The sequence below is a fragment of the Grammomys surdaster genome, unplaced genomic scaffold (genome assembly GCF_004785775.1).
Source record: "Grammomys surdaster isolate TR1022 unplaced genomic scaffold, NIH_TR_1.0 141, whole genome shotgun sequence".
In the NCBI taxonomy this organism is placed as follows: Eukaryota; Metazoa; Chordata; class Mammalia; order Rodentia; family Muridae; genus Grammomys; species Grammomys surdaster.
The window spans coordinates 10,667,659-10,687,505 of NW_021604599.1; the positions used below are offsets into that span (position 1 = coordinate 10,667,659).

A 19,847-nucleotide genomic window follows, 5' to 3' on the forward strand; every position below is an offset into this window, starting at 1 on the left:
AAATATTCTTCCCACGCCCTTTCTTTCGCTTGGCTCTGTTCCGTGAATACATCTGATGGTCAGCACATCTCACTAGTGGCGCCAAGACTGAACTGGGCAGCCTGAGTTCATCCAACCTAAGGTACCGATGGGGCTTCTGATGCTCCCATCTGTGTCAAGTCCCTGCAACAAGAACGCGAAGGCCCTCGCCCGAGTGTGTCTTTGCAGCGACTGTTTTTCGAAAACTCCCCACCCCATAAGTTTGTAGGGGGTACGATCTTCACGTCACTCTCCTCATTAACAAAATGTTATTTCAGTTTTGTGTTGAGATTGTGAGAGCAAACTGTTTGGCGTGTGTAAAAATGTGTGTTTATACAGTTATTTAGTTTAGCGGGACTTCTGTAAACTGGAAGAAAACACAGACTCTTTAGGTCACTTGAGATTTGTATGACTAGTGATTTTTTTTTCCCCTGTGGATAGGTATCCCCTTCCCCATAACTGAATGGGGAGCGGATAGACGGCTTTAGTTATCCTGGAGGCCAGCTTTACATCAGTTAAAGTTAATATTTGCATAAACAAGAGCTCAAATGTCCTAAGTTTATTTCTTGGAGTAATTTAGTAATTTCTGTGAACTTTAGACTCAAATGAGAAATCTGGTAGGATTATTCTGAAGCCAAAAAAAGAGTAACTAGTCTGAGACATAACAGATGATCAGCAGGTGATTAAGTTTAAAACATTAAGAAGGAAATCTATTTATAGTAACTTGTACTCTGTTTTTCTCTTTCCTTGTTTCTCAGATGTTTAATAAATACCTTTCATGTGCAGGGTTCTATACTCCTGGGTAAACAGTGTTCAAAGACATCGATTCTACCTGTATGGAGCTTGTAGTTCTCTGGGCAATATGGACAGTAATTAAGCAGATGGATCTGTAATTACAAATTTCAATAGAAGTTGCTAAAAGGAAAAAAGGCAGTTCAACGAAGAGTAAATAAGGATGGATGTTTTTTTAAGTTAGGCCCTCAGAGCACAGGGTTAGCAGACACTACTGGGCCCATAAACTTGCTTTTCCTGTATTTTAGAAAATATTATGGAGTAGAAGTTGGTGAAGAAAAATGGATTAATCCACAATTTGGCCCAAACAGCAGTGGGAGTAGTAAAGTATAATTTCCTCCCACTGCCCCTGTAGCCATCTTAAAACCTGTGGAGAGCCTTGAAAGTAAGACTAGGCCATACTTAAACATAATTGTGAGATACACTAATTAGACCTTTCCCGCGAGGAAGGAAATTGGGGCCCTGGGTTGTCTCAGCTCTCTATTCTAAAGACAGTTTTTAAATTCTAGACTGGACAGATAAAAATGGAGTGTTAGGGAACCTTCCCCTATTCCCACTCCACCTCTACCTGGTTTTAATCTTTGGAGACAGGGTCTTACTATGTAGAATAGGCTATGTACTTGAACTTGGTGTGTGTGATTCTCCTGCTTCAGTCTTCTGACCATGCCTAGCTACGGTAGATGCTTTATTAGGATGCTTATGTAAATAAAGTGTTTCCTTTCTCGTATTTGAACGTATTTTTGAAGAGGAAAGAAGCCTGTTCTAGTCTTCCAAACAGTCAACACAGTCAGCGGATGAAAGACCTTTCAGCTTGATATGAGGCTTACCTAACAGTAAAGTGGTGCATGCGAAACTCTGGAACCTCCCCCTTTCTGAACTTACTGAAAAGAGGCTTGCCTTTATGCTCACTGATTTACAAGTTTGGAAAGAGTAGAGATCAAAATAGATTTAAATCTCTTCCCTGACTGCAACGTTGATTCTGTCTAGATGCTTTGCTTCCTTTTCTGGAGAAGAGATGCTGTGTAATGAAACACACTGGTGGTATGGAACATTGTTGTCTGGACATGATATGGTTAGTGACCTGTTGAACCCTTGGCACCTGTGATTACCTTCGAGACACAGGATTGGGCCTATTAATGGTCTGTCACAGAGTGGTTGGGGACTTAAGAGGCATCATCTCCCCTCAGGTATGTGTGTAAGCTATCTATGGTTGATTGATGGATGCTGAGACAGTCATTTCCTTTAGTGGGATAGCCACACAGCATTTGTCCTTGCTCCTGGAAATAGCCCACTTTTTAGTAAGAGATTGTAATTAAAGTTAAACTCACTGGTTCACTGAACTGGACCGAGGGAGAACTGTTTTTTTGTCCTATTGTTGGTGCCCTGTTTCTTCATCTCTCCAGAAGTTCGTTTGACTACTTTAACAGAAGAGAGACCTAGTTCTGCCATTCTTACTAGTTCTGTCATTTTTATTCTATAATAGTGAGTTACTACTATCTCTGCTCTTAACTTTCCTATCAAGATGGTTATAGGGATCATTATAAAAATTCTTAAGAAATAGAGACATGCCAGGAGGTGGTGGCACATGCCTTTAATCCTAGCACTTGAGAGGCACAAGCAGGCAGATCTCTAAGTTCAAGGCCACCCTGGTCTACAGAGTGAGTTCCATGACAGGCAGGGCTACACAAAGAAACCCTGTCTGCAAAAACAAAACAAAAGAGAGATGCAAGTGGCTTGTCTAGACACACGTGGACTTTGTAGAGGGTAACTGTGATGTATGAGCAGACCTGGGGAAATGGATGAGTGGAGATTTTCAGAGACCATTACCTGCCACAAAGGGCTGAGGAAGTTTTTTTTTTTTCTTTTAAGAGAATGGAATGATTGGAACTTTTGAACATAGCCATGCAAATCATCTTTCTCAAGTGATGGTAGGAAGCGGTCATGAAGAATTTCTAATGCCACTGATTGTGATGGTGCATGTCTTTAATCCTAGCACTTGAGGCTGATGCAGGTGGATCTCTCTGAGTTTGAGGCCAGCCTAGTCTACATACTGATTTCCAGAACAGCCAGGGATATGTAGAGCAGCCCTATCTCAAAAAACCAAATAAACACAAACGGAGAGAGAGCAATACAAGTATGAGCCAAACATAATTATATGATAACCTCTGTGGATTCAAGGTTGCTCAACGCCTAAGAAAATTAATGAGATTAATTAATTAAAAGAAATGCATAGTTTTTGAAAGCATTGTAAAAAGTTTATAGAACATAAAGATTACTTTCCTCAGTAATTTTTCTACAGTTCCTTTATAGTCATTGTTAACAGTTTGTAGATATCTAAGTATGATATAGGATGCATGTAATAAACAACAATTCCTTTTTTTTTTTTTTTTTTTTTTTTTTTTTTTAAAGAAACCTGTATACTAGTCTGTATACTAGCCTGGCCTGGAACTGCTTATGTAATCTAGGCAGTTTTGCCTCAGCCTCCCAATAACTGAGATCACAGGCCTGGGCCACCACAGTCAGCTAATTTCAAGGTTTTTAATTATTGTAAAACATTATATGATACAAATAAAGAGTAACCTATTTAGCCACTTTTCATTTAATAAACATTTGAGTTCTTTACAGTTACGTACTGTATAAAAAGAGCTGAAGCTGGAAGTGGTGGGACATGCCTGTTACCCCAGCACTCTGGAGGCTAGAACTGTGAGTTTAAGGCTAACTTAAGGTAGATAATAAGACATCGCTTCTTAGCCGGGCCGTGGTGGTTCATGCCTTTAGTCCCAGCACTGGGGAGGCAGAGGCAGGTGAATTTCTGAGTTCGAGGCCAGCCTGGTCTACAGAGTGAGTTCCAGGACAGCCAGGGAGGGCTACACAGAAACCCTGTCTCGAAAAACCAAAAAAAAAAAAAAAGACATCGCTTCTTAGTCTCTTATATCAAACATTGTGCTAGATGGTGAGAAATTAGGGCTAAGGGCAATACGTGTGTGTGTGTGTGTTGTTTATGTATTGTGTGTGTGTGTGTGTATATATGTATGTATGTATGTATACACACTACTTTAATTGAAGCTTATAATTTGCAGGGAGATGTGACAGAAATTAATCAAGTTGTCTTTCAAGTGTGTCAGTGCCTGTGCTTATAAGAGCTATGAAAGAAAAGTCCAAGAGTATTTAACTAGAAGTCTTGAGTTTGGAGATTAAGGTTCCATTAAGATCTGGTGGGTGAGAAGCTAATAAATGAAATAGGAAGAGCATATGTCATTCTCTAGAAACTGCTGTTTGTTTTCTGTATCTGATCAGCATTATTTTTGTTAGCATTTCTCAAAGTGTATTTTTAGGTCTCCAGCATCATTTTATGATCAAGTTGCTTTAGAAATACTGTGCATTGAATCTGACTCCGTGGTGGGGGCAAAGTATAAGCATTTTTTGGGGTTTCTGAAGCAGGAGGGGTACCATGAATTCTAGGCTAGGCTGGACTATATAGTGGGTACAGAGCCATCTAGAGGTGCACATACAACAATGTACTTTCAAACAAACCAACAACCCCTAAAAAGTACTGGGATGTTTTGCAACTTGAAAAGGTAATTGACCAAAACTTTCTTGGCTACTCAACGGTTTGGTTTATAAAATGTCTAACGAACAAACTTATCATGAAACACACTCACTTTTGGAAACTGATTGTCGTCATGATAAAAATTGAGAAGATAAAAATTGGAAGTCTGAGGCCTTACTGTCTGGATAATATTGGAAATTCTTACAGTAATAATGGCTGATAGTATTGCTTTATGTTATGCCATCTTGCTACACATTATCTAATCTTCAATATGACCTTGGGATAAATGCTATAATTACTCCATTTTACATACTGGGAAATTAGGACTTAGGGGAGTGAATAGTGTCCCCAAAGTTACATAATTAGCATGTGGCTGTGCATTAATTAGGTAAGATAAGACTCAGAGGGCAAGTCATTTCAAAGCCCTTGTTTTGTATGCAGTTTCTGCTTCCGTACTGGGGATTCTTATCTGCTCAGCTCTGTCCATTAAAATTTGAGACAGATATAGCCAGCAAGGCCATGAACCTGCTAAATAACTTGAATTACAAACTTCAGCCACCAGGACCAGTTTTTCTTTTCTTGGTACTTTTATTTGTAACAGAAGCAATATGACCCTAAGATTATGGTCAGAGCAGAGATGTATGAGCCCCATTGTCAAAGCCTATTACAGCCAAGGTGCTCTTTGTTCCCCAGAGGTTCACATGCAGGAACCTTAACCCATCAGTGTGAGAGTGAGAGACTGGGGATTTTAAAAGATGGGGCCTGGTGGAATGTGATGGGGGGCAGGTGCTGTGCCTAGCAGGAGTCAGTGTCCATTTTAGAGTGAGTTCTCTGTGCGTGCTTCCTAGCAGTGAGCTCTGCTGTAATCAGAAGGTGCTGAGCTATCATGAAGCTTGTGTGTGATTTGTTGTTGCTGGCTCAGCTATAATCATTGGAAAATCAAATTTCTGTTGATTTGGTGCATGTCCTAACTGCATGTAGTCTTCCAACTTTACAGCACCACACCATAGCTCTTCCTCTGCCTTCAGGAACATATAGTTGTCGTCATTCAGTAGGGACATTAATGAAATAAACTTAAGTTCCTTGCCTTGCGCTTTCAGGGAACACTGCTCACCCATGGACCTTACAAGTGAAGATGTATTTCTTGGCCCACAGCTTCACCTTTTTCCTATTTGTGGCTTTAGTCAGTTCCTGCTCAATCAAAGCTGTAGCATTGGAAAAATACATACTGTCAGACTAGTGCCCCTCCAGGTCTGGGCTAACCTCCTACATACCTCTGCACCAGTGCCTGGCTTACTCCATGCCACAGGTCCTGTCAACATACTTAGTAATCACTGCATATCCATGGATAATCCTTCCAACATCTGAGCCCTCAGCTTTTAGACACCCACCCCTCAGGTTAGGTTACCTTTACCATTGCTGGAACCTGTTCTACTCACAGACAGGGTCTCTCTATGACCTGGAACTCACTATGTAGACCAGGCTAGCCATGAACTCAGACAGATCCATCTGCCTCTGTATCCTAGGTGCTGTGATTAAAGGCCTATGCTGCCTGTCTTAGGGTTTTACTGCTGTGAACAGACAGCATGACCATGGCAAGTCTTATAAAGGACAACATTTAATTGGGCTGGCTTACAGGTTCAGAGGTTCAGTCCATTATCATCAAGGTGGGAGCATGGCAGCATCTAGGCAGGCATGGTGCAGGCAAAGCTGAGAGTTCTACATCTTCATCTGAAGGCTGCTAGTGGAAGACTGGCTTCCAGACAGCTAGGATGAGGGTCTTAAGCCCACGCCCACAGTGATAAACCTACTCCAACAAGGACACACTTCCTAATAATGCTACTCCCTGGACCAAGCATATACAAACCATCACACTACCACACCCAGCTTACTCAGAAACTTAAAATAAAAATGACTACCATTTATTTACATGGCTTCCTGTTTCCTCAAATACACCTATTTGTTGTTGTTGGCCTCACTGGCTATTCCTGTCTGATAATCCTTCACTTTTCAGTGTACTTTATATCCCTACATCCCTCCTTACCAAACTCTGAGTCAGGACATACTCTGCTCCCTTGTGCTTTCTCCCTGTGGCACTCTCTTGACATATGCCTAACCCTGTTCAGTTCTAGCTTCCTATTTTTCTACCACCATGTCTAACAAATTACCTGTGCCCGTTCCTATATATTATACTTTCTTATTGCAAAGATAAAAATGCTTGTCTCTCCCTGTTCTAGTTTGTTTTCTCTTGCTGTGATAAAGTGCTCTGACCAAAAACAATATAGGGAGGAAAGGATTTATTTGGCTTCCAGGTCAGAGTTCATCATTGAGAGAAGTCAGGGTGTGTATGTAAGCAGGAACTTGAATCGGAAACCACAGAGGAATGCTGCTTGTTGGCTGGCTTACACACTCGTGCTTAGCTAGCTTTCTTCTATGACACAGAACTACTTGCCCAGGCACTGGTGCCACTCACAGAGACTTGGGCCCTCTTACATCCATTAACAATCTAGTCAATCCCCAAAAGACATACTCACAGGCCAGGATGATCTGGGTAATAGTTTGTCAATTGAGACTTTCTTCTCAGGTCACCTAAGCTATGTCAAGCTAACAGTTAAAGTTAAGTAGGGCATTCCCTAAGGCTGTCCCCTTGTTTTGTACCTTTTATTCATCGTCTCTTGCCTATCTAACAACCTGAAGGCACAAGACTCCTTAATTACCCATTCACCTTTAATATTTCTCCCAATAATAGTTTCTGTTATTGATGGATTATTACAGATTCTTTCAAGAACTTCCTGAGAGTGGCTGGGGATGTAGCACAAAGTCCTAAGTTTGATCTCTAGCACCCCATAAACAGTGTTGTGTGACATCTACCTGTAATTCCAGCACTTGAGAGGTAAAGGCTGGAACTGAAGTTTAGAGACATCTTTGACTGTATAGGCTAGATGGCTAAAGCTACAGTTGACCAGGTCATTGCTCTCGGTGAAATTGTTGGTTACAAATGGTCTTTAGGGGCCACTGAGTTGTCTCAGTGGGTGTTTTGCTGCACAAACCCGACGACCTGAGTCCAATTCCTGGAAACCATGGTGGAAGGAAAGAACTGATTCTTTAGAGTTGTTTCCTGACTTCCTTATGCACACCTTGGATTAAGTGTACTCACCCTGACACACATTATCATGTTCACAATAATAATATAAAACAAGTCTGAGTGTTCCACATAAGTCAATATAGGCTTATCAGTAGTAAAGAAAGGTATAACTACAAGGATGTGGTGATGGAGTGGACATGCATTGTTGGGGAGAGGATAAATGAGGGAACTCTGCACCTATCCCTCTGTGTTTTGCTGTGAACAGGAGACTATCCTAACATCTAAAGCCTATTTACAAGGAGTAACACATTCCAGACCTCATGTTCATCACTCAGCAATAACTGCCTCTTAAACAGTCTAAAAACATTTTCACTCCCTTCCATCCAGATTTAAAGTCCATCTGTGTGCTTGTAACTCAGCCTCCAGCTCAGCCTTTCTGTTGAGCTGCAAGATTAAGTGTCTGACAACCTGCTTGACCTCTGTTCTTGAGTGAAGTATAAGGTAGCATAGAAAAAGCCCTTGCTTTTGTTCTGTCTAGAGGTGGTTTTTTTTTTTCTGAGCAGTGTTCTCTAGTTTCATTAATGGCTCCACCATTGTACAGTTATTAAAACTAAAACTGTAAGAACCATCTTTAATTCAGGCTCATCCGAATGTCCTGTGTTTCAGTTGATAACAAAACTGAACTTTTAAATTTTCATTATTAGTGACTTAGTACTTGTTTTGTTTATAGCATACCTTAGGTTATAATAGACACAGAAACAAGGAGGGTGTGTACATTCGCGCATGCGTGTGTGCTTGCGTGCGTGCATGCATGCATGTATGCATGTGTGTTTGTGCATGTGCACGCATACAAGCACATGTACATGGGTGGGTATATTTATTGTGAGTGCCTATGTATAGAGTATCTTCATCTGTTGCTCTTTACATTCATTGTTTTTTTAAAACAGTTTTCTCACTGAACCTGAAACTCACATTTTAGTTAGACTTGTTGTCCAGCCTCAGGAATGCTCCTGTCTCTGTAACCCCAGTGCTGGCTTATAGATACACTCAGCATTTCATGGCTTTTACATGGGTGCAGAGGATCAGAACTCAATTCCAAATGCTTTTGTGACTGAGCCATCTTCCAGGATTTTTGTTTCATCCTCAACACCAAGGCTATGATGTACACAGATGTATACAGATGGTATTTAGTGAATATCATATATTTGACTGCATTAAATGTTTTGACAAGGATAACATCGTTATAATTCAGAAATAAAGGTTGGGGGAGGAATAACTGATAAAGTATTATCCTCACAGAGAAAGTAGATCTTGGGAATTAAAGAGTTAGGAAACTGAGTAGAACCAGATGGAAGAATCTGTGCTATATTAGTTACCTTTACATTGTTTTGACAAAAGTATCTGGCAGAAACACCATTGAAGGGATGAAGGATTCACTTTGACTCAGTGTCATAGCAGTTTCATTACATTGTGGCAGGAAAGTAAGGGCCAAAGCAGATTGGCTCCTGACAGCTGGAGTGTGTGGTGGAGGCTCTTCACATAAGGATAGACCAGGAGCAGAGGGAGAATCTTACCTTAGAAGATCTCACTCCTAGTGACTGCTTCACCATAGTCAGACCCTACCTCACATCTCCACAGCCTTCCAAACACAAGCTTGAGGCCAAATGTACAAAATATTAGCCTGTGGGGACATTTCAGATTCAAGCTGTAACTGGCAAATAATGAGTTCTAGGTCAAGGAGTTGAATGCATTTCAAGTGTGTCCAGACCATGGAGTCACATGTGGCCCAGGAGATCTTTGAATGTGGTCCAACACAATAGTGCGAACTTACTTAAAACCTAACTTTTTTTTTTTTTTTTGCTGGATTTTGTGTGTGATTAATTAGGTGGTTCAAGAGCATGGAGTTTGTAGGTGGCATCATGTCTTAATGCCAAAGGGTTGGGCACTTCTGGTAGTTTAATCTGAAAATGAAACCAAATGAAAAGGATCAGCTAAGAGTATTACTCCATGTAGTCTTTTGAAAACAGGACTTCCTTGTTGTCTTTGAGGATGAGTTGTTGACTCAGAAATACTCAAGTAAATGACTAAAGGTCTGGAGTATGTGAAAGGTTTTTCCCCCTAGTAATTATTCCAGAACAAGAATACAAGCAAATATTTATGCTTATTGCCAAAGTGGAGACAATACATTGTCTGAAGACAAAAGCACAGGAATGAAGTCCTCTATTACTTAAGTGGCTCTCCGGAGTGTTTTTGAGTATATTTACTAGCTGAATGATGATCATGAAAAAAGTGCTTGACCTCTCATGGTCTTCTTTGTGGGCTCATCTGTTCAGTAAGTGCTTGGTAGGTTTGTGAAAATGTCCATCTCAAACCTGAGCCAGTACTAAGCCTTCATAAATGGTATCCTGCGCCTTCATCTTACTAAGATGTTCACCATGTCCATTTGCTACTCACTCAGGCATGCTTTTCCTGGTTCATCCTGCTTGGAATAGCTCTCCTTCCTTGTCACATGTGCTGTCCTCACCATGCCTATGATACATGTCTTGTTAGTTATTAGGGCTTCTTTTTCTTGTTTCTTAGGTTAGTTATCTTGGCTTCTTTTTCTTCCTCACACAAATGCCATCTATTGTCCCTTGACAGAGAGTCGAGCATTAAGAAAAATAACTCATTGTATATAATATGTACTATCGGAGTAGTCCTGTGAGCTGGCACGAAAGAATGGAAACATGGACTTGTTTTCACTGATTATGGTGTATGTGAATCCACTAATGTGTTGAGCCACTATTATGTGCCAAATATTGACAACAATGAGTAGGGTATATATCTTCCATTCTAATGTCAGTCTAGTAACTAAAATTGAAAGTAGAAAAATTATATGTGCAATATTTTTATTTAATAAACATCTATTGAGGTATAACTTACATATATAAAAGTATATAGATCACGATGCAGTTTACTGTATTTTTACAAGAAAGATTATATAACTTCCAGAACCCAATTCTCCTAGTCAGCATGAGCCCCTTTTCTTAAATGTATCCATTAAGGAAATATGAACTAAACTTGGAATCATAACGTGGGAAACATATAGAAATAGTGTTAATGGATATGGAATAGCATCCTGATGGATCTTCACCATTCATGTGTACATTATACCTTCAAATAATCTTCCTTTGGCCAAAAGGAATGGATGTGACTTGATTTTTACAACAGTGACCAATTTGTCCCTTTTTAGACCTGGACTTTCCTACGGCTTTGGAGGTGGATACATAATTGCAGTCCTAACTCTCTTGTAATTTACCTATATCTTCAGGATATTATACATTTATATTACTCAAACCCCATCATTTATATTACTCTTCTATTATACATTTATATTACTCAAACCTCATCTTGAAGGTCATTTGATATTGTAGGTCATTTACAACATCATGGGTTTGAAATTCCAAGCTAAGCTAGGGATTAATTTAAATGTTTTGTTGTTCTATGAAGATTTATATATTATTAAATGCTCAGCCCTTTTCTACCAGGTAGCTGACTTGTTTGTCTTGAAGTTACTCGTGTCACTGAAGTCATCAATTTGAGTAATATAATTGACATCATGGTATATGCTTGTGTAATGAGTGTTTAGTATACCATCATAAGCCTTTGTCACAAGATTCTGTAGTACTATGATCTCAAGTTTTTATAAACTGAATGACATGATCATACTGTTAGATCATATGAGGTAAGTTATCTTTTTTCTGAATAAAAGGGAAAATTGTGGTTATTTTTATATAGAGACAGTATGGACAGTTATTTGATCCTCATATAATCAGCTGTTCCTGGGACTTTTAAACAAAATCCTGGCTTATTGTGGTTTTTAACTCTTAGTTTAAGGTTTCCTTCAGGATGTGTTTAGAAAGGCTTGCTTTTTGCTATCCAGAAACATATTTTACTGATGTTTCTAATTCAGAATAGCTGACTAAAAACACCTCCCACCACCCAAATTTCAGTGAAATGACTAAAAAAAACTGAGACCTTAGACAACTGAAAAAGATCTTTAGCGAAGAGCACTATGGAAAGAGAGCACCACAAGGACAGGCACTGTCATGAAGCCAGAGGCAGTGAGGCCTCTGGCAAGAACTAAACGGGAGGCCGGATGCTGGAAAACTGAACATATACTTGATTGAGACTGTTTTAGCAGAGGTGGTGGCTTTTGACAAGGGCTACATCATTCATAAAAAGTGAACAAGCTGCTTTTATGTAGTTTAAATGTAGAGACCTTTCTTTATAATACATAGACCAAGCAGATAAACAAAAACAAAGTCCTGCTTTATAATAAAAAAAAATTAAGGAAATTTGTAAGACATAAAGTAGAGAGTCAACTCCTAAATTTACAACTTTGTAATATAATATGATTGGAAGTCAAGGTTTTTCTAGTCAAGGTTTGAATAATGCAAAGACCAAGTCAGAACAGCTGTCTGGTGTGGGAGAATGTCATGCAAAAGGAAGACAGAGCCTGATGGTGTCTGTACCTTGAACCAGCATGAATCCTGTACACAATAATCTCTAAGCTGTTTTTACCCTCTTGATCAAAGACAGGCATATAAAATGTGCTTCCAGCGCAGTAGTGATTCTCAGATCTGATTCATCTGTGCACTACTACCCAGTAGATCTGTCTGTAGTGCTGCAGGTCATCCTTTCCAGTTCCATCCAGCACAGTCACCATGTGTACCTTCCAAGAACTTGAACTGTTCTCAATACAGCTGAGGACTTGAACTTTAACTTCTAGTCATTTAAAGTAGCTGCCAGTCGTTGGTGACTACTGCATTGCACAGTGCAGATCTAGGCTTGCATACAGAGGTTGAGCAGATTACTCATCAGTACTACACATTTTAGAAAAACTCCAACCATGAATTACACAACTGAGGACTTTACCTCTTGTTCCCCGGTAAAGGAACTACACAGGACTCCACAAAAACACTTCAAGAAGATGTGCTTGATATTATTAATGATTAGAAACTAATTAAAATCGTTAAAATGAGAGTCCAGTAAAACAAACACCTACTACATGCTGGTTATAGACATTTACAGTAAACACCCTAGTACCATAGCTGTATGACAGCCAAGGACAAAACTAACAAATGACTACATTTGTAATTTGGGAGACCAAGTTAATAGATTTGTCAAAACATAGACTCCAAACATAGAGTCCAAAGTAATGAAAAGTGAGATAGAACTTAAGATGTGAAGGATCCAGCTGAGTTTTAATCTTTGACTATAGCAGTGCAAGGAATACTAGAAAGGAGCTGAAGTTGTAAATAAACTCTGAATCTCTGTAGACTTCCATCTGAAACCTTTTGAAGACTTCAGCGGAACAGTAGAATTGAGTGCCATTGAGATGGGAGCTTTTGAGTCTTGAAGGCTGTGAATTAGCCTGAATCAATTGTCTAAACCTTCTTAAAAACCCAGTTTGCAGAAGCCAGCCAGTTAGCTTATTTTAAACACCTTATTAACTCTAGATACTGCTTGCTCTTCAGGTTGATTTCATATGCGTTACTTTAGTAATCCTACTTTAGTGGGACTTTAAGCATCATCAGGATTAGACATGATACATCTTTGGAATCTTGGAGCTCCCATGTGAATATTAGTTTTTACTTTTTTGAGATGTTCCCATGAGCAAAAGAGGTGGTCATGCTACATGCTTTAGAATTAAAGAATTCTAATCTGTGACTCAACTATAGGTTGAAATGTTGGAAAGAGTCCTGTATTTGGAGTCCCAGAAAGACTAGCAGTCTGCTAGTGTGGCTATGAGTCACTCTTTATACAGCCCTGGAGGAGTTACATTAACTCTGTAAGTTAAAATAACATTAAATAACAATGCCACTTTCTTCCCTCCAGGCAAGCATGATTTGAGAAGACAATGAAAAGGTATAGAAAAACTCCAGAAATAAAACATAGTACTGTAGTTATTATAGATGATCTGTATTGTTCACTAAAATCTACTTTTTTATTTCTTGGCTTTACATATTCATTTCCTCAAAAACATCTTTGTACTATTTTTCTTTTAACAACAAAAGAATGTTCTCAACTGAACATTAAGGAAGTCATTGTGGAAACTGAACTTTAAACCAAATGAGTCACAGAATAAACCTAGTTTTTCCCACTCAAGTGACTTAACTCTTCAAGTCATTGTCAGTGCAAATAGATTGTTTTTGTGACATAAGTGTGATCTAGATGAGGCAATTATCTTTAAAAATGTTGCCAGCTTCCAGGTGGTAATTGCTCATTTATTATTAACCCAAGTATATGACTTGATGGTTAAGATTTATTTTTAAAGATAAGTCATTTGGCTTATAGCTTGCTTGTCTGTTACTTGAAAGAGTTAAATTCATATACTTCTTAATACATGCCATTAGGAAGGAAGGGATATTTGTGTTATTTTAAAAACCTTTAAAAACAATGGTTACTGGTTTGTCTCTTTAAAGATCACTAACTTGGGGCATACCTTACTGGTTGGACAAGATCTCAGATTGTGACTAAGTTCTAATGAGTGGTTATAAAAACATGTGTGTTGCTTCGTGCCAGTCACATGTTACTGTTTAAGTTGGGCTTTTTGCATTCCAGTTGATTGTACACAGGTTAGTTCAGGTTGCTCTCTATTCCTACCCTTCTTTGTTTACATGTCACAGGGAAATGACTCTGTGAAGAATAGAATGGTGAACAGTTGTAAAAATCCTCTTTTAGAACAGTGCTTAATGAAGATGTTTTCTTCCCTGAATTCACTTTTCTAACTTTAGAAGTTGTATTTATGTTCTTTAAACAAGTAACTTATTGTACACTCCAAAGGTTACCTTAGGTTTAGCCCTATTTGCAAAACAGTTGGAGTGTGTATGTGCTGCCAAATTGGCTGCAGGGTTTCTTGCTCTTCCATTCTTACAGAAGACCTTGAAAACTATAGGGGGACACTTTTCACTTTTAACTTAAATCCACACCTTAAGCTAATAGTCATCTTTTTATGAGTTTGGTCTTTGATGATTCTGATTAATTTTGTGACCTAGAGTAAATCTCTTAATTCTGAGGTTCAGGTTTCTCATCTGCAAAATGATGATAATTAATACCTACTCCTAACCACAAAGATGTTGTAAAAATAGCTGGAAGAATTTTTATAAAGGATTAGGCATGTGGTTTATGAATTTATTGTAGTAGTCTTTTGTATTCAATTTATTTAGTTTGCCAATATTCTTTTGATAAAAATTAGAATGCTGGTTTTATAGTTTCTGTGGTTTGAATGTGAAGTGTCTGCCATAGGCTTGTGTGTTTGAACACCCAGCCCCAGGTGGTGCTATGTTGGAACCGAGTGACAGCTTTAGGAAATAGAGCCTCATTGGTGAAGTAGATCACCAGGGGTGAGCCTTAAGGATTTCTAACCTGACTCAGCTAATTCTTGTCCATCTTCTGCTTCTTGTCTGCCAAGACATGAGTTCAGGAGACCTAGCTGCACATTCTTTCAACTGTGGAGCTGCCTATCTCCATGCTTTCTCCTCCATGATGGTCTGTAGCCCCTCAAACCACAAGCCAAAATAAAACCTTTCTCACTTAAGTTGCTTCTTGTCAGGTCACAACAAGAAAAGTAACCAAAGCAGTAATTACCCATGTAGATAACTAGCATTGAGATACTTGGTGCAGCAGTGTCCCGTATAAAGCAAAGAATCTTGGTAGGCTGAGTGAGGAAGATTGCAAAATTCCTGGCCAGCCTAGGTTACAGAGTGAATTCAACTCTACTTAGTGAAGTCCTGTTGGAAAATAAAAGACAAATGAGCTGAATGACAATATCAGTATTGGAGCACTACTTAGCAGGCTCTAAGTTCAACTTTCAGTAGTGAAAAATTGTAGAGTTTAGCTCTCCAATCAAATGGCAGAGACTGAAATGGATTTTAAAATATGCAACTGTATAGTGCCTACAAGAGACTCACTTGAGATTCAAAGTCATAAATTGATTCAGAGTTAAAGATGGACATAGTAGGCGATGCAAATATTAACAAATATTAACAAATATGCAAATCTGAAAAAAAAGAGGGAATGTTTTGTAAATGTCAGACAAAAATAGACTTTAAATTTTAAAAATTACAAGAAACAAAAAGACATTGCACTAAAATATGTGAGCACAATATAATAATTAACTAAAAGCTTTCATGTACCTAATAACAGACCACCAAAACTGCATGAAGCAAGAGTTCAGAGGGGGAGAAGTAGCTGAGTGGTGGGTCAGTCTTTGCTGAAGACATGGAATGATGGATCCGAATAGAGAACACAACCAGGACCAGAGAGGATGGGAAACAGTAAGCCTGTGAGCTTGAAAGGAGCACTACCCAATAGTAGCAAGAACGCCTTCTTCTCAGGTCTTACTACAGTGGATGTTCAATGATAGAAATTGTACTACATACTCAGTATAATTTCTCTGACTTTAATGGGTGGATGGAGTCAGAATTTAGTAATAGAAGAAAACTAAAAAAGAATCACAAATTTGTAGAAATTAAACATATTATATGAAATATATTAATGAAATCACAAGGAAAATGAGAAAATATTTAGATGAAAGTGAAAACCATGTACCAACATGATGTGGATGTACCGAAGCTGTGCTCTGTGGGAAACAAGTGTTAAACCTCAGAAGCATGCTGTGTCAGCAGTGCAACTGGCAGGGAGCTAGACAGACAGAGACCACACCAAAGGTCACCAAAAGGAAGGACATAGATTTATGCAGCAACAAATAAAATGAAAATGAGAAAAAAAAACCCACAGAAAAATTAGTAAAACCAAAAGATATTTCAGGTTATATTTATGTATTTCACAACATATACACACGTATGTGAGCACAATGAAAAAGGAGGCTATGAATTTGAAAAAGAAAAAGGATGGTATATGAGAAGGTTTGGAGAGGGGAAATATTATAATTATAATAATCTCAAAAAATAAAAGAAATTTTTAAAATATATGTAAATAAAAACTGGCAAACTTTTACCTAGGCACACTAACAACAAAGAAGGTTTAAATGACACTAACCAAAAGTGAAAATTGACAAATTGATGACAATTGTACCCAGTTAAAAAGGATTATGAAATGATGCTTTCAACAATTTACTGCCAACAAGTTGAATAACCTACTTGAAATGTTCAGGATCCCTAAAAGTATAAAACCTAGACTGAATCATGAAGAAGCTGTAAGATTGAATTAGAAATAAGAAAAAACCCCAATGAAGAAGCAGTCTAGGCTTATGCTCTCACTGGGGCCGTCCATCAGGCTTTTAAAGGAAAACACACACATCTCCCCAAGCCCACAGGAGATACAGCCTAACTTGTTCTAATGATGCTTTACCCCAATCCCAAGCCAAATGAAAACTATAAGGAAACCACAGATCTGTCTCATTTCTGAGGAGTGTTACTGCCTGTGTAGTTTGGATAAGAATGGCCCCCATAGGCTCATATATTTGATTGTTCCCTAGTTGGTAGAACTGTTTAGGAAGGATTAAGAGGTGGCCTTGTTGAATGAAGCATGTCACTGGGAGTGGGCCACAGGGTTTCAAAAGGCCATGCCAGGCCCAGTCTCAATCCCTACTGCAACCTACAGAATAAATGTGAGTTCTCAGCTACATCTTCATCACCATACCTGCCTGCTTGCTGCCGCACTCCCTGCCATAATGATTATGAACTAACACTCTGAAATTGTAAACAAGCTTCCATTTAAATGCTTCCTTTTTTATAAATTGTCTGGTCATCACAGCGATAGAACAGTAACTAAGATACTGCTAGAGTCTGAAATGTCTTGCTCCAGGCTGTGTTAAGGTCCATGCCTATAACTGTTGATGTTTTTTAATGAGGTCTATAAATTTTAGGCGGTGACATTGTAGGTGAAAGAAATAGGTCACTAGGAGATATGTCTTTGAAAGCTATACCATGTCTTTACTTACTGCTTCCTGTTCTCTGTAAAGTAAATATCCTCTACCACATGATACTGCCTTACCCTGGAAACAGAATCAGTGTAGCTGAGGACTGTGGACTAAGCTGAGTCATTCCCGTACTCAGTTGTTACTACCTGCACTTAGTAATATGATAGATACTGTAAGTACCAATGCAAAAATCCCCAGGCAAAAGAAAATGATAGCAAATTGAATTTAATTTAACAGGATATCAGAAGGATTAGACAAGGGCTAGAGTGAGTGATGGCTCAGTGGTTAGAGCTGCTCTTATAGAAGATCCAAGTTCAGTTCAATTGCAGCTCTAGAGGCTGACCTAGAGGACCTGACACTCTCCTCTGGCCTCTATGGATAACCCCCATCCCCACAGCATACATTCACACAGTCACACATAAATAAAAATAAATCATAAAGGATCAAACATCAAAGTCCAGTGGGGTTCATTCCTAGATTGTAAAAATAGTTCAGTGCTTCTAAGATACTACATAAACAGAGTGAACAAAGAAAGATACATGTGATCATTGGAACTGAAGTTGTAAAAACAATTGGCAAGGGGCTGGAGAGATGGCTCAGCGGTTAAGAGCTCTGACTTTTCTTCCAGAGGTCCCGAGTTTAATTCCCAGCAACCGCATGGTGGCTCACAAACATCTGTAACAGGATCTGATGCCTTCTTATGGTGTGTCTGAAGACAGCTACAGTGTGCTCATACATGAAATAAATCTTAAAAAAAAAAAACAGTTGGAAAAATTCAATACTCATAATAAAAGCATTCAACAACTGAATTTAGAAAGGCTACCTCAAGATTTTAAAAGAAGCCACTTGTAAAATGCCACAGTGAGCAACATGCTTAGCTTTGAAAGTATAAAAAGGATTTTGTTGTTGTTGTTCTTGTTGTTTGTTTCTTTGTTTTCTTTTTTGCTTGCTTTGTTTGCTCTGAGTTGTTGAGACAAAGTCTGGCTATGTGACTGAGGCTGGCCTTGAACTCTTCCTGTCTAAGCCTTCCACGTGCTGGCATTACAGATGAGAACCAACATGCCCAGCCTAAACCTGGCTCTTGAAAGTGTTCCTGCTTGTCAATCAGCACTGGAAGTTTGAGCCAGGACAGTTATATAAGAAAAGGGACACAAAATACACACAAATGAAAAAAAGGTAAAATTTACTCTATTAATAGCTAGTATGACCTTATATGTCAAAAATTCCCAGGACTCCACAAGTTAAAATGGGTAAATGCATTCCGCACAGTAGCAGGAAACAAGTCTATACACAAACATGGGTTACATGTCTGTCCACTAAAAATGAGTACTCTGAAAAGGGAATTAAATAATTAGTTTATAATAGTTGGTGAAAAATTAAAACTTAGAATTAATTAAAAATATAAAAGATTTTCGGTGAAACTGTAAGCCATTGCTGGATTTAAAGGCCATAAAAGACATTAGATAAGTGAAAAATACTTCATGTTCATGTATTGAAAGATTTAATATTAAGATATCAGTGCTACTAAAGTTATCTACAAATTCAGTTCAGTCCAATTTGGAGTTCCAGGGACTTCTGTACAGACCTGGAAAACTCAAACTGACACAAAATCTCAAGGGATCCCAAATTGAAAAAGAACTAAGAGGGAGACCTGACATTTCTTAATTTCAAAATTATGCCAAAGCTAATAAAAATAGTGCAGCATTAGCATGAAGATGGGGTGTATGGGCCAGAGCTATAAAATAGCCTCTAAAAGTTTGCAGCAGAATTGTCGGATGATCCTAAAACTGTATTTCTGATTATATATCCAAAATAATGAAAAGCTGAGTCTGTTTATAGTAGTATGTCTTATGACAGCTAACATCAGAAGCAGTCAGAAAAGCCTACAGAGGTATGACTGGATAAGCAAAATAGGTTACATACATGTACTGGAACAATTAAAGAAATTACTCTCTCATATATTGCACCTCAACTGAAGTTTCCTCTCCTTCCTCTCCCCCAAATTATTAGCGTTTTTAAGGATGGAAATTCTGAGGTATTCTGCATCTGTGACCCTTGATGATACTCCTAAGTGAAATAAGGTAGTTACAAAATGACCATTTATATGAGGCAGTTAAACTAATAAAATTAGACAGAAAGAGTTTTAGCTGATAGGTTTGAGGGAGAGATTGAGAGTCACTGATTTAAAACAGCTTGTGGATGTAAAGACTTCTGGAGATGCATGGCATTATCAGAAGAGGAATTTAACACAATGTATAAGACAGATACGTTACAATGAAAACCAGACAACTCTTGGTAATTGGGTTTTCCTTTGTACAGTTTCTTTGCCTCCTGTGTTTTGTTGTCCACTTGCGTTCCTTTGCTTTGCTTTAAGAATCAAACGCAGAGCCTAGGCCATGCTGTGTGAGAAACGCTGGTGAACATGTTTTATGTTTCTATGATGTCAATTTATTGAATAGCAATAAATTCACAGG

At 38.5% G+C, this 19,847-nt stretch overlaps 1 protein-coding gene across 1 annotated transcript in view; it reads left to right on the forward strand.

Annotated features, from left to right (window-relative positions):
* The window catches only part of CUNH9orf85 (chromosome unknown C9orf85 homolog), a 53,343-nt gene that overhangs the window by 310 nt on the left and 33,186 nt on the right, over window positions 1–19,847 (forward strand). The gene's annotated exons all lie outside the window — the stretch shown is intronic.